Source organism: Stegodyphus dumicola, chromosome X2 (genome assembly GCF_044657685.1).
Source record: "Stegodyphus dumicola isolate Sdum_Otavi_A_Nest chromosome X2, ASM4465768v1".
NCBI classification, from domain to species: Eukaryota; Metazoa; Arthropoda; class Arachnida; order Araneae; family Eresidae; genus Stegodyphus; species Stegodyphus dumicola.
Window position 1 is genome coordinate 45,793,194 of NC_140781.1, and position 16,264 is coordinate 45,809,457.

Genomic DNA, 16,264 nt, shown 5'->3' on the forward strand with positions numbered 1-16,264 from the left:
TTGCAAAGTTAGTGAATTTAGTCACGAATTTCCTACTGAAATAAAAAAAAATGAAGCAAACAGAAAGGGAAGAAGCTGTAACATTACACTACGTAACAAATTTCTCCAATTCCGGGGTAAAATATATGTTTCCTAACTCGCTTATTAATATATAAATAAATAAAGGCAAATAAAAACGGCAAAAGAAATGTCGTTTATGCTTAAGAGAATTAAAATCTAGCTCAACGATAAATAAACAGGCTACCACTTAGAAACATAACGTTTCCCAACACTGTCCGAAAGCAATCGCCTTATGTGTGTTTACAGTAATGCCTCTGTATCCGTGGGTAATACGTTATAGGACGTTAAAATTATTCCTCGGATATAAAAAACAGCGAATAATTGTGAACTTCACATAAAAGCAGAATATTCATGTAATATCCATAATTAAAGTTTATATCAAATTAATTAACAATAGTGTATTCTGGTCATTACAATACACTATGTATTGTACTGATAAATAAAGAAACGTAAAATATAATGTAAAATTCAGTATACTCTCTCTCTCGTTGCCTACGAAAGTGAGGTATTCTGACATTTTAACTTTATCCATATTCATAAAAGATAAGGGAGATAGAAACGTAAATTTTTTAATAAGCAACATAACATAATGTTTATAAGGCAAACACAAATAACAATAAATCATTTTCTGAACACTGAAGAGTACACATGTAATTTCAAAGTATTTGTAGTATCCACTGCCCTTACGTTTTAGGGTTTGTGTTTAATAAGAACTTTTAAGAGTAGCACATCTGTAATATGACGTTAGTAACGAGAATAGTGTGTATGCTAGATGCAAAAGGGGAAGAAAGTTTGAAGGTTGTATGAGTACGTAAAGAAATATAAGCCAGATACTCTCTGACCACTGACAGCAGAACTGATTTATGATCATCAAGATGGTTGGTTGGTTGACTTTTAATGGCATAAAACCTTGAAGGTTATTGTTCCGGTTTGACTAGAAACTTTTTTCACTCTGCCGATGTTCCGGTTTGATTAGAAGCAAACTTTTCTCTGCCTCAGAATGGCAACAGTGAGAACTTGACTTTAGATTTGTTTATGTACGCACTAATGTACACTAATCGAATCACGAATGTCGCTGCCTACGCATCTAACTATCTAACGACGTATCTAAATGCCACATCTAAATTTCTGCAAGCGGTGGTTCAGCTGTAATTCTATGATCAAATACTCAATCTAGTTTTAAAAGGATTTATTAAAATACTAAAATTAATCTAATCTAGAATCTAGAATCGAATCTAATGTTACATCTCAGGAGCAGCGTTCTAGCTGCGTCATAACAAATCTAAAGTCAAATTCTCACTGTTGCCATTCTGAGGCAGAGAAAAGTTTGTTTCTAATCAAACCGGAACATCGGCAGAGTGAAAGTTTCTAGTCAAACCGGAACATTATGCGCCAGACGAACGTCATCAAGATGGATCATGAGCTCACAGTCTAACGGTTCCTCTCCATATTAGTTACGTCGGCTCTAAATGAGTGTGCAAATGTGTAGAAAACAATACTGGGAATGTATTCCGGTTTACATTAATACCTGTTGTCATTTCGCTTGCATTCCGGAACTTACTGAAATACCTTCCCCAACCATCGATTAGATCTCAAAACCACGGATAAGTGAAACAACGGATACTGAATCATCGGATACGAGGGCACGAATGCACATATAATACTGATACAGATTCGTTGGAAAGTAGTCAGCTTCTCCAAATGGAAGTACTACAGCATATAACAAAACAGCGGTGTTAATAAAGCGATCTCTAAAATCACTAAAAAAGGACTTCAGTCACATCATATCAATGAAGAAAAATCCTTCTCATAATTATATTACAGCTTTATTTGTCAAATCTCTACGGGAACAGGAACAGCAGTTTTGTCACTCCACTTATGTTTGAGAATTTAACTGATATCTGGGGACATACCGCAACAGAAACTTGCTTAATAATAAGCGTTTTTCCCCATTCAGATAGAAACTAATTTAATTTAACCCAAAGCTCATCTAGTCACCGAGATATTATAAGGACTTTTATAAAGTATTAAACCTTGGTTAAAAAAAGGAAAGAAATTCGACTTTCATCGCATATCAACAGGAATAATCCAGACGCCTTTGCGAAATATTTATGACGAAACATGTTTTAGAGCGAGAGGGAAAAAAATAAGAAAGATGAATATCTTGAATGGTTCTTTGTTTATTTTTATGTTTTTAGAGTAATCGGAAAGGATGAATAGCAAACAAAGAAAGGTTTCTCTCGTTCTATTATCATATCTTAAGTGCGCAATAAAATTTTCTTAAAATATCGATACTATTTTCTTGGAAAAAGTTCTGTTGAAAGCAAATTATGGCGGTAAGAAAGCTTGGAAGCTCATGTCGGGGAAAAAAGGACCAAATACAATAGGAAGCACAAAGAAGGGGAAAATCTCTGAAGTAATATGTCGTCCGGATAAGAAAAAAAAAAAAAGATATTAATTAAATTCTTATTCAATTTCATGGGATGTCGCTGAGCACAACGGAAAAACATATCGGCTTGGAACAAAAGAAAAATACGATAAAAGCGGATATTAAAAAAATCGCTTTCACCTTACTTGGCTGCATTAAGTTAACAGCTAAGTGACATGAATAAAATATTACGCTGTCGAGAATAATAAGGAAAGAAAGAAACAAGAAAAACAAAGCCTCTTTACAGCAGTCTTTACACCGAAGCACTATTATTCCCGAACTGTTGTTCGTAAATGGTATAAGAGGGGAACGTCTAAATTAATACAGCGAAGGGCGAGGATTTTGTTCGTAAAAACGGTTCTCCAGAGATTATGTGGAAATTAAAGCACTTTGCTCGGATGAAAACTGACTTTATCAAAGTGAGCACTTAAAAGACGAAATGGTTAAATGTCGCGGATAATTTTCAACTAAGTATTACTAATTACCACTAAAGGTAATATCTATTATTGCTCGTTATGATAAAAAGACCGTTCAAATATGTTTCATCGTATCATTTATTATTCTTCTTTGAATGCATAATGTAGCTTAATTTTACTCCGAATGCAAGTAAATGCAAAGAAAATACTCAATTGGTTAAGTTTTATGCATCATATTTACGATTATTTGTTAAGGTTTCGTATTCTCAAGAGATACATTATGAAAAACAAAGAAATCTAACCTTTCCGCTTTGGAGAAGTTAAATTTTGCAGTTTACTTTTAAGTAATTTAAGTTGACAGATTCCATCGAACAATATTCAGAAAAACATTTTGCCTAGAACTTAAAAGTGAATTTTAATAACCCGTTATGTTTAAGCTTATTTCAGTCTAGTCCAAGGCATTAGAAAATATACAGTAAACTTAGAAAGCTATGAATGGCTAGTTTCATTAGACTGCAACGGTATTTTGATACATTATAAAGTGAGTACATATACGGACCTTAAACTATCCAATGCATAAATATGTGCCATAAAATGATTACAGAAAATAAAGATTTAATATAGTTTAATTTTGCTGTTTACCATCTTCTGTTGATGATGAAATATGAAGGTCAGGAAATGGAAAATTTTAAAGTCAGCTGTAACTGAACGCGCAGAACGGATTCTTGCTTGGAAAAGGTGGAAAATAGGAATAAGGAAATACCATTAGAAAACTACTAGACAAAATTGAAAACTATGTGCGAACAAATATTAAACAAAACTGCTAAAGAAACTAGAAGAAATGAAATTTTGCACGTTGGATTGTTTTTATTTCATAAGCAGAAGATATGTTTAGTATTTTTATACGATGACTGCCAACGTTTTAGTGCCAACGAAGATAATTCATAGCAGAATTCCGACACTGCATGACTACGAGTATACTCTCACCAGCTTTGTACTATTAATGATGAATGTGCTGGTGCAGATACATGTTAATTATAAGTACTGAGCGCCTGCAGTAAGAATGATATTTATGCATTGACAAAGAGAAATACAAAAACTAAAACTCATCTGTTAATAAAATAATACGAAATCAATTCACAAAAACTTCTTTAATCTTATTATTCTACAGGAATAAAATAAAAAAATGTACAGAATTCTGATAAATATCTGTTATGGTAGCTAGGAAAAATTCCCACTCTGAATTATTCATGCAAGCTTGTATTTGCATGCTCTTCTAACTTCTGTTTACTTTTCTTTCGTGTGATATAATACAGTGTGGTGATGCATGTGCGAAATATTTGAAACTAAACGGTTTTATGTCACGTGCAACAACAGCAGACAGTTCGGAAGCCCAAAAGCAATACGAGTTATCTCGCATTAGGCGTCTGAAGTCAGAACACGCGTATGCACAGTGACAGACAACGTCTTCTTGTTTCAGCTGAAGCAAATGAACTACATTATGGGAGTGATTAGAAAAGGGGACTTAATTTTTCTTGCTCCTTCCGATTATAAATTTTCTTACGCAAAAATTAAGTACACGACAATAAATAATTATAATTGGTTATACATTATTTTCATAAAGAATGATGTGGGCGAATAGCGTCTTCAGGCAGATCTTATCAAATTCTAGTTTTAATCAAACCGTGGTAACAACATAATTAAGTATCGGATTTAAAAACTTTTCAGCCTGATGTTATATAAAAGTAACAGTCAATTAAAAAACTATGTCTTATAATTTTACGTAAGCGTTATCATGAGTAAAGATGTCGTCGGGCAAAAACTCGCACAAACACAAAACTCTACCCATTTGGATCTAATCGCCAGAAAAAAAAAATATTTTTCGAAGTCAAAACTTTTGAGTGAATCATATTGACTATCTTACGTCACTGATGTCACATCATCAGTCTTGCTGCAACCTAACAGAGGTGCATGAATATAAAGTTAAACACAGGCACAGAAAAAAAGTTTTTTTTTTAAACAGCGCGGTACAAAAACCACGTTTGAGTTTGAAAGGTTTCAGTCATTTCTCTAAACTGACACTTTTTCGTAAATATTTAAAATGAAGATGGGAGGGAGAGAACTGACTCGATGGACATTCTTACTAAGCTAATTTTAAAAACGCTTCATTTTATTCAAAACAATGACTCTGGTCACTTAACCGTAAATTTCTGTATAATTATACAGGAATATATCAATATAAAAGAAAAGCGTACTCTTGATTCTACCAAATCATACAGCACGCGAAAATGTTCGTTAAACTGGAAGTTCGTTAAAACATAAAATAGAGTTACGATGTTTTTGTCCCCCCTTCCGAAAAAAATGCAAAGCTTTTTTTACTTCAGTACTTCTTGCAAGTCTTTGCTTACAAGAAGAGATCTGAGAGATTTTTTCCTGAATCGTTATGTGTGAGACAATACATTCGTTTGTTTCAAGCTAACTGGTCTTGTTCAGATTTAAGGTCCCAGGTGTAATTCGTTCTTTGCATTAGTTTTGTCACTTCTGACAAGGTCTGGATTGAATTTATGAGAAAACACAGTAGGACTATCTGCCTAAGAGAAGAAATATCTTCGAGGAATTCTTTTTAAAGGGAAACTGCCTCTTATTCACATAACACATGAAGAAAACCGCAGTAACTCCAATGTAGCCTGCTCGCTCACTGGGATTTGAAACCAAGCCGAACTATGAGTGTTTAGTGGTTTTTTTATCCGCTAGGCCAATGACAAGCTCCTTCCATGAAGGATACAACATTACGCACTTATAAAGTGCCTATATTTGTAAAATCTGTAACCGGAGACCAACATTTTCTCGGAGGCCTATTTTTCATTTAATAACATAAATCTCAATTATCAACACAATAACAACAAAATACGGTAATTTATTTGCAAGTAACCAACTACCTACGTATTAGGCTAACAAATACTTTTTTTTTTTTTTTTTGGTATTTTGAAGTCTTTAAAAGTAATTAAAAAATAACTCATAACATTATTTATTAACTTAGTCTTCAGTCTGGAAGAGCATTAATAAGATTATTCATTTAATTTCTAAAACTGTTTCAAAGAATTAAATATTGCAGCAACTAACTTTTGTAACTTTTTTCTTATTGTTCCGAACATATCTTACTGAAACAAAATGAAACATACGCATTAATAACTGATACCATTACTTATTTATTTAGTCTTCAGTCTGGAACAGCATTAATAAGATTTTTCAGTAAAATTCTACAATTCTTTAGAAGAATTAAATATTACAGCAACTAACTTTTGTAGATTTGTTCTTATTGTTCTGAGTATACCTTACTCAAGCAAAATAAAGCTTACGCATTAACTACAATTTGATTAGTATTTGTCTCTTGTATCACATTTTCCTCTCAAGACTAATTTTTTTTAATAGGAAAGTGTTATTTCTTTTCATAACAGACATCCCCTTCTATTTTTTAAATAACATTTCAAAATTAATTTCAAGAGAAAAGATAATGCTAACTGAAATTAAATTGCCATTTTCATGTGTAAATGAAAAACAAAAACACATCTGTAAAAATAATTGGGTAAGAATAAAATATGAGCATTGAGTTACAAATATTTAAAAGGATTTTAAACGTCTATTTTATAAAATTAACTTAAAAAAATCTTTTCTTTTAACTTTTTTTACTATTTTCTTCCAAATTAAAGCGTTATTTCACTGTCAGCTACTATTATCAGAGAAAACATTTCTATGCGTGAATTTTAAACTTCCTTTTGGCATTAAAGGTTCTATATATGTGACTTCAGCTACATAAGAGCAAACATATGCAATGCAGAAATACCTGATAGAGGATCAAAATTTTAAAGAAGGGATTTTTAATAAGAAAAATTTGCATACATCTCTAAGATCACATTTAATATAACTTGTAATTTATTCACAAGATTTTAGCAGCGTTCTAAAATTACATGCATCAAGTTTTATATTTCTGTTGTCTCCTCATTTTAGTTTTTTTTTTTTTTTTTTTTTTTTTTTCATATTGAATAAATAAAAGAAAAATCCCACTGTTGGTCACGCAGACATTTATTAAACTACTAAATTAACATATTTCAACTTTAAATTCTCAACCCTTTAAAGGCGGTAAAGTCGCTGAACATGGTAGTTAGGTCCGAGGTTCGAATCCCGCGAACGGGCTGGCTGCATGGGCGTTTTCGTGGTTTTTCCCCATGTGTAACGTGTATACGAGCCAGTTTCCCTTAGAAAGTCCTCCATGAAGGCATTCCTCCCCTTTAGCAGATAGCCCTCGAGGCTTTGCCATAATCACGTACACACCCGTATTTCATTCAATCATTAAAAACAAAATTCAAATAGTAAAATTAGGAATTAAAGAAATAAGTACGTTTTCCGCTACTACATACTATAAATAATGATATTATATAGAAAACAGGTTCTAAATTTTAAACCTTTCCTCGTGAAAGTTTTTTGGCAATACGTAGTTCATATTCGGTAGCAAGTGAAATTTTTTGGTACACACGTAAATTCGCTTTCCTTCTGAAATTTTCTGGTTAACACGTAATTCGTATTTGCTAGAGCATACTTAGTGGGTATCTTAAGCAGTACTTAGCAGTGTTTATAGTACTTAAGATATGTACTTTATTCCCTTAAATTCGTTAAGTATTCCTAAAAAGAATGATGTTATGTATGTAAGACAAAATAAATACATAAAGATGTGTGTGAGATTATGGCAAAGCCTCGAGGGCTTTCTGCCTAAGAGGAGGGATGCCTTCGTGGAGGACTTTCTAAGGGAAACTGGCTCGTATACACGTTACACATGGGGAAAACCACGAAAACGCCCATGCAGCCAGCCCGTTCGCGGGATTCGAACCTCGGACCGAACTACCAGTGTTCAGCGACTTTACCACTCGGCCGCTGGTGGGCCCAAATACATAAAGATGAGATAGAATATTAATTTTCATTTCTGAAGTCCCTTAAATCTTCTTTTTAACTTAATTACCTCCCTCTGCCATTTAAAAATAGTAAATAATAAATATGTAATTACATCATAATGAATATTTCTACACTGTGTCATTTCAAAAGTAATTCAGTTTCATATTGCTTGTATAACTTCAATGACGTACATACTTGCTTTTCAACCAATGATAGTTTTAAATTTCGTGAACCAAAACTTGAACAGGTCAGGTCAGATTGAAGCATAGAACCAATCAAAATAAAGCTGAATCAAAACCAATTTCTTCTAAGCCTCGGCTTCATCATAAAGGCACAGCGTTCTTCTTTTGCTTCGGCTAACCAGCGGTTGAGCGTTTAAGTAGCTTAACACGGGTAGTTCGATCCGTGCTCAAATCCCGGCAAACGGGCTGGTAGCACCGGCGTTTTCGTGGTTTTCCCCATCTGTATCGTAGATAAAAGACAGTTTCCCTCATAAAATCATCTCTCCCCATGGGGCAGATACCTCACGGCTTTGATCGATTAATCATACCATACCAACTTTCACTTCTCTGCATTACAAGCTTGTTTCCGTTGCTGCTCTTTCCTTTATCGAAATTAATTGTTATAATGGTTAACTATTCTGAGTATCACAAAGCGCAATCAGCAGTGTGACGAATTCAGAAGGCAAGAGGTAACGTAAATAAATTATTTGGGTTCTTTCTATAGGGTATATGCAAAAAAATAAAATAAGTAAACTTATAACATATTGTTCTCACAGTAGCGTGAGGGAAAAATTTATGTCAACAACTCGATGGTGTAGATAAGGATTCTGTTTAGAATTGAGCCAAGGTGAAAGTTCTTCTTTGGAAATAGTTCAAGATGAGGCTAGGTAGAATTAATAGATTCTCTACGTGGTTGTCGGACTGAACTGGTTCTGAGCAGGTTGCTCCTCCGTAAGGTAGCGGCGAACCCGGCTACCTCGCTATAATCTCTTGGCAAAGATGCTAATATCGCTCTGCCAGAGCTGGAAACCACGAGAGAAAGTTTCTCTCTCTATACTGCGACTTACTCTCACTCGCTCTCCTCTCTCTGGAACTGTGTTCCATGATTTTGTTCAAGTTGTCCTGGGCGTGTAGGAAAAAAATTCAGGTTCCTAATTTGTCCGTAATTTCTAGAAGCGCCTCTTGATTGGCGAGAGCACTTTGATTAAAACCTGGACATGATGAAGACAGCCTGGGAAAAAGTCCGTGAGAACTTTTCGGTTCCAACTGGGGACTCAAACCGAGTGGTCTGAGACACTGCTCCTATAAACTGGTGAAAGGGAACAGAACAATGTCTCCCTTCGAACAACTATAAGAGGAATGAAAACTTGAAATTATTTTGTGACCAGGAGCGTAGCTAGAGGGAGGCAAGGGGGGACATCTGTCCCCGGGCGCAGAATCCAAGGGGCGCCAAATTGATGTTACGACATTTTAGAATTAAATGTTTTCCATCCTCGGCAAGAAGTAGGGGGCGCGAAATCTTCAGTTGCCCCTGGGCGCTGAAAACCTTAGCTACGACTCTGTTTGTGACTGCTGGTCACTTCATCTTTCCGAGAATTCGTTAAGAAATAACTCTGTCCGTGGGAAATTTCGAAGTGGCCATTCTTTTTCTCAGAACTTTGCGGTGGTCGATAAAATAGCTTGAGACGTTACAGCAGTTACACTTCTAACTACTAAGAACGTTAAACACAACGCACTGCAAAGCAGATTTACAAAGCAAAGCTCAAACGGAAATATCTCAATACTCCGAAGTCGACTCTGAACTGAAAACTATACCAGTAGTGTAGTATCACTGATTTATCACGCGAAGGGCGACATTATCAGCTCAGTATAAGTTCTGCCTTTATGGCGCATGACTGTGGTAATTCTTACGGGGATGGAGTCCGTGAGGATGGAAACGTTGAAACGTATGAAAAAGGGGGTAACCGTTTTGTTACCATGCAGGAAACATATTGCAACGGTGTTACGATAGCAGTTGAACGTGAATGAGTGTTCCTGCTTGATCACATGAGTTGGCGCTCCAGTAGGGAGGTCGCAAAGAGACAAGCTTAACGCTTCGGTATTCGTGGTCTTGTGCAGAACTTTTCTGAGGGAGTCATGTGACTAGGACTGAGAACTGATGCTCTCTTCGGCCTTATATAGTTTTCCCTCGGCCGCTCAGAAATATCTAGTACCTTCAATTTCTCGAAATTACTCGAAGGCATATCGGTTAAATTTACATATAAGGGACGGATACGATTACAGTTACATATAAGGGATGGATACGATTACAATTACATATAAGGGATGGATACGATTACAATTACATATAAGGGATGGATACGATTACAATTACTACATATGGAGATCTATTACAGTTATTCAGTTATAGTACCTATTACAGTTATAACAGGGACTGGTCAAAAATGTCCGATCACCAAGTTTGGCGACTATTGGCGATTTCTCGCCAAATTTGGAGATAAAATTTAGTCGCCCAAACCCTCGCCAATTTAGCGAGATAGCTATTTACCTCAATGTTGCCCTGTAATCTTATTTTTCCGGCAGAGTTTCGTCTCTTTCAAGTAATTCATGTTACATTATACAAAAAATATTACAATTCCGTATATTATTTCACTAAAATTACTGACATATTTACAAAATTCGTAATATTATGTTGTTCAACGGAAATAAAAATATTTTTAACGGTTTAATTTATGTTGACATAAGACACCATGAAAGTGAAATTCTCTTACTTGCACTATTTATTAATTTAAATTTTAATACATTTAGAAATTTAATGAAATTAAATTTCGATTTGCTTTCACATATCTTGATGTGAATATTCTACTAAAAATGATACAATTTTAAAAATGCTTACGAAAGTAACATCTAATATTAAAAAAAGATAAAATCTTTGTAATAAAAGTACTTACGTGAACAGAAATTATCCATTACCGCTCGGCCAAAAATCAAAGAATAATTACTCACACACAGTCTTTGGTGAAATTTAAAAAACCCTAATTAAGGCATTTTTTTAAATTATCCTAAAAGCATGTGCTAAAAATTTAAGTAAAAATAAGCTTTCAGGTATAAACCCACCGGGAAAATACAATTCAATCACGCATTAGAAATTTATAATATAAATAATCTCATGTGTAAGAATATTTTCTATAAATCGAGTTTAATATGACGGCCGTGCCCCCTCTTCCCACTTGTATCTACTACTAGCAGAAATAATGCAAAATCTTCCGTTGAAAATTCCCTCTTTATCAAATAAAACGGAACAAAACGAAATGATTAATATAATTATCAATGAAAAAGCTGCGTAACTATTCAATCTTTTACTTTACGAGAAGACATCAAAAAAGGAATTCACTTATAAACCGTCTTGTTTTATTAGCTACAGTTTTAGAAAGCGATCAATATCGAAACGTCACTGCTTTGCTTTTAATTTCAAATAAACATTACAAAAATGTGTAAAACCACACTATCATATTTTTACTTCTATAAATCCATTATAAACGACAAATGGATTCCATCAATTACGCTTTTCAAAATACATCTGAAATTGAGTAACTTACCTCTGTTCTCCACTAATTCTTCTGCATTTCACGTACCAAAAAACTATTATTATTTTTCTTTTAACTTATTCTCCCTCTTTATACCATTTGTTTCTCTTAAAATTATTCTCGATGCAAACTGTTAATCTATGCTCAATCGATATACATCATTATTGCCTGAGTCGGAGGATGCACAATTCCCCCTCTTTCCGTTACTCATTCTGTTCTTTTCTTAGCCTTCCTTCAGAGCGTTCCATCCATAAAAACCATCTTCTTCCATACGGATTTATTGTCTATGATAGGAAGTTTTCTTCATCAGAAGCTTTTATTCATTCTTCGGCTGTCTGATTCGGAAACTACGCGATAATGCATACTTTTCAATTAGAAAGGTAATGTAAAATCATTCCTTTTAAAATAAAAGGCTTTGTAATGCAAGACGTGAAAGACGATTTGCTGAGGCAATACTCGTAATAAAAATGGAACGCTTAAAAATTTGAAAGTAAAAAAACAAAGAAATCATAAAAGTATCAAACTGTTACGTGTAGTAGGTAGGTATATATTGAAGGATCTAGATATCTCCGACATGCGAAGAGCGTCTACTCTAAATATTCATAATTAGAAGTAGAACGTGTCTAGTTATTATTTATATTAACACATTTTAATTAAATCTCTATCTCACGTTCGGTCCTTCATGGATGAAATGCGAATCCACTAATGAAAGGCATAATTTCAGGTTCAGCTGATTCACATTTAAATTAACAGACTAATTAGGAATTATTTATTTATTACAACATTTAACAGACTAATTAGAATTTATTTGTTTATTTTTAACGACTCAATAGGCTGCGGTAGCTGTGATAATTTATTCATACCTGGGGTCGTTGAGAAATTTAGTAAGCAATGGAGAACTTTTAGTCCTGTGTAAATTTAACTAGTTAGCAGAATCCATGGGCTGATTGACAAATTTTGTACTAAATAGATTCAACAGCTAGTTAAGGAATTTGGTTCAACTAAAGATTAAAAAAAAAGTCATTGTTTTTATTTAGATTCGGGCAGTTTATCACGTTTTATTTGTTATTCAGGCGCAAATAAAGCTAATGTATAGAGTCATTACGAAAAGCAGGAAACATGAAAAATGCGCAATGCCTTCGCCGGGACTCGAAACTGGACTTATCAAATTCGCGCCAGGTTTGCTACTGTTACACCACGAAGGCATGCGGAAAGGAGAGAGAAAATACTTCATATACTCCCTCTTTTAAAGGGTGACTGGGGGATTAGGAGACCCAATCGCCAAATCCCGATGGTGAAGAATTATTGTTTATCACCTTTTTAAGTTGATTACGCCATTAGGATTTTTAAAGCAGGAAACATGAAAATGAGCAATGCCTTCCCCGAGACGAGAACCTGGACCTCTCGAATACGGGCCGAGTGTGCTATCATTACGCCACGAAGGCATGCAGAAAGGAGGAGAAAATAACCTTATAAATGCTACAAAAGAACTATTTGCGTTTGATTTCAAGGAGTTATTTTCAAATGCTAGATTTAATTTGACTCCTCCACAGCCGCATTACCTCAGATAAATCTCATAATTTTAGAAATATTATATATGTAATTAATAAAGTCTATTATCAAAACTTCGCAACCATATTTAAAAAAAAAATAATAATAACCAATGTCTCATGCAATAAATTTTTTAACTACTCGTAATTAGACCTAATTTGTATTATGTACGGTACTGTAAAATCTCTCGCATTTGAGATTCTATAAAAAGTTATATGCATAAATTAAAAATTATACTTATAAAACTTTACTATATGCACAGTATTTAAGAAGTAACGCTTTAGTAAAATTGTACCTACAAAATGACGCAGCTATTGTTGAAATAAACAGTAATGTAATTCCACTACCGTTGCTGACATGTCTTAAGATAAAGCAGCATATTTTGCATAACTTTCGACCGGAGAAACTTCTGTCAAGCTAATAAGTTTGCTCATACCTATATCAGAAATAATTACGGACATGCATTTGAATTATCATTAGAAAATTTGTTACTGAAAATAATTATTGAAATTACATTAGCTGAATATTTTACGAAAACTACTACATATTTACTCTCGCAAAGAAAGCTTTCAAGTAAACGATTCAATCTTATAATGGAAATTATCGCCAAACTGTTCCAAAACACAATGTAGAAAGAAAACAACAGGAAAGTAAATTTTCAGATATACGAGATTAAATTGATTAATTACATAATTTACGTCGTTTACATAAAGGAAAATAAATCAAACACCGATGATATCAAGCTCACTACTATTTCAACAATTGAACGATGAATTTAACAGCATTAGATTTAAAATTTTCAACGACTTTACAGAAGCAAGAAATTATTCAAAACTTTTATTTCCTGATGCCTGATTTTAGCAACGCAAAATTTAACAACTAAAAATTATAAAATACACTTGTACTGTAACACGTTAATTACTGTAAACGAACTGTACCTCGATCTTCTGTACTTCAAAATATTCAATATTATATAATAAGGAAGCAAGTTCATTAATTTTCCCAAGTTCATTGCACCCAGAAAATACAATAAGTCACTATTTCCATGTTACAAGTTATTCCTGCAACCTATATTTCAAACATGTAATCATCAGTTCACTTATCAAAAGCACTGTGTCTTCAAATACACAAGGGTCGTTCTTACAAATTTTCTCAAATAATGAAAAAGTGTTGCACCCTAAAAAAGAATTATACTCAGAGAAACCTGCAGCTTTAAGGGCGACACCTGTTGACGCCACAGTAAAGCGCTGGAGTTTTTGTCAGCTCTTCAGGTATCAACTAACTGTTATACAAACTGAAAACCTTGTTACTTAAAAGCGTATGTCCGACTACCTTAATGATTACGAAGATATCCAGCAAATTTATATCTATATAAGCATTATTAAATGCATCTCCATTATCAAACTGGAACTTATATTACAAGAATCTATGGTACTTATTTAGGCTCTATAGTACTATAATTTCTAGGTCCAATGCTTATAATACACATATAAGGTGGAGGGGGATAAGTTCGTAAACGGGGCAAGCGCGTATACGGTTATTTTTATTATAATATGAGGGAAATTTCTCTAACTGGTACGCAGTAATCTACTACTGTAGAGTCATTAGATTATTTCGAAGCAGAAGACGTGAAAAATGAGCAATGCTCTCGCCGGGACTCGGACTTCTCGAATACGCTCCGAGCATGCTGATCATTACACGACGAAGGCACGCTAAAAAGGTGGCAGAAATACCTTATATACTCCCCCTTTTAAAGGGCGACTGGGGATTAGGGGACCCAATCGCAAAAATCCTGGTGGTGGAACAATGCCCTCGCCGGAACTCGAACGTCGGACCTCTCGAATACGTGCCGAGCGTTCTGACATTTATACCACGAAGGCATGCTATGAAGGAAGAAATAACTTATGATACTCCCCCCCCTTTTAAAGAGTGAATGGGGATTAGAGCACCCAATCGCCAAATCCTGGTGACGGAAAATCATCATCCACCACCTTTTTTAGTTCGGCCTCTACTGTAGTGTCATTAGGTTATTTCGAAACAGGAGACGTGAAAAATGAGCAATGCCCTAGCCGGGACTCGAACCTCGGACCTGTCAAATACGCGCCGAGTATGCTGACCATTACATCACGAAGGCTGGCTAAGAAGGCGTGAGAAATACCTTATACAACAAGTTAATATGGGTTATTCGACACAGTTGTCGCTCAGGAATGAACATGTTTTTCTCGCTTTAATCAACCAAGTATTTTATAGCAGGCTTGTTATTAGTTCTCATCTAGCTCCGTTAGACATGAAACAAGGTTTCAAGTATTTTCAAATCAAAGTTACGCTCTTGCCCCATTTCTGGATGAAAGTGCAAGGAAGTTGACATTTTGTTCAATACCCTATCAAAATAGAAATTTACAAGAACGCTTAGAAGCTTAGTTAATATTAATTAAACAGTAATAACTATGCAAAGCGTTTGATACCAGCATACAGACCATACAGATCAGACTGAAAATACACAGGTTTTAAATTCGAACTTTATAAAAACCAGTCTGCACTTGACCCACTTCACCTCACTATAGACAGCAATATCTAACTAGAATTTTCCTCACGGGTATCTGTGCTATCTGTTTATTATTATTGGAATTTGTATTACTTACATATACTGTCTATCTCTCTCTCTCTCTCTATATATATATATATGTAAGAAAAATAAAGAATATGTAAAAGATTAAATTAGCGGCGTAAATTAACTTTCCTTCTCTATCCTAAAAATGGTAATCTCTCTCTCTGCACTGCGTCATTTCGAGATTAATCCATGTCATGTGACTCTTACATAATTCTGATGGAGTAACTGGAACTAAAACTCAAATAGCCAATATTAATTTTACAGCAGTATTAATTAACCAATCAAAATCCATTGAGAACCAAAACTAAATCAGTCTGAATTAAGATTTCACCCTGAACATAACGCACTTGCTTTCTGCGCTTTGGCTTAGCTGGACTGCAGTCTGTTTGCCTCCAAATTTATTAAGAATGTAAACTTTTGGAATAGGCATAAATAATGTGCAACTTGTTTGTGGCCGCAATATGTTTGCTGAAATAAAAGTTGAATTAAAAATACCTCGACTGCCAAATATCTTATTCATTGTAGACTGGAGTTTCAACATATCTAAGGCATCACGGATTCAACCGCCTGCGTTCTACTACAGAATCTATTACATATATATAGTTTAATAATACAGATTTTATTCGAAACTGCATTACTTCTTGTACCTAGAACTAACTAAC

At 34.3% G+C, this 16,264-nt stretch overlaps 1 protein-coding gene across 5 annotated transcripts in view; it reads right to left on the minus strand.

The window, feature by feature from the left end:
- The window catches only part of LOC118187367 (uncharacterized), a 781,272-nt gene that overhangs the window by 36,613 nt on the left and 728,395 nt on the right, over positions 1-16,264 (minus strand). The gene's annotated exons all lie outside the window — the stretch shown is intronic.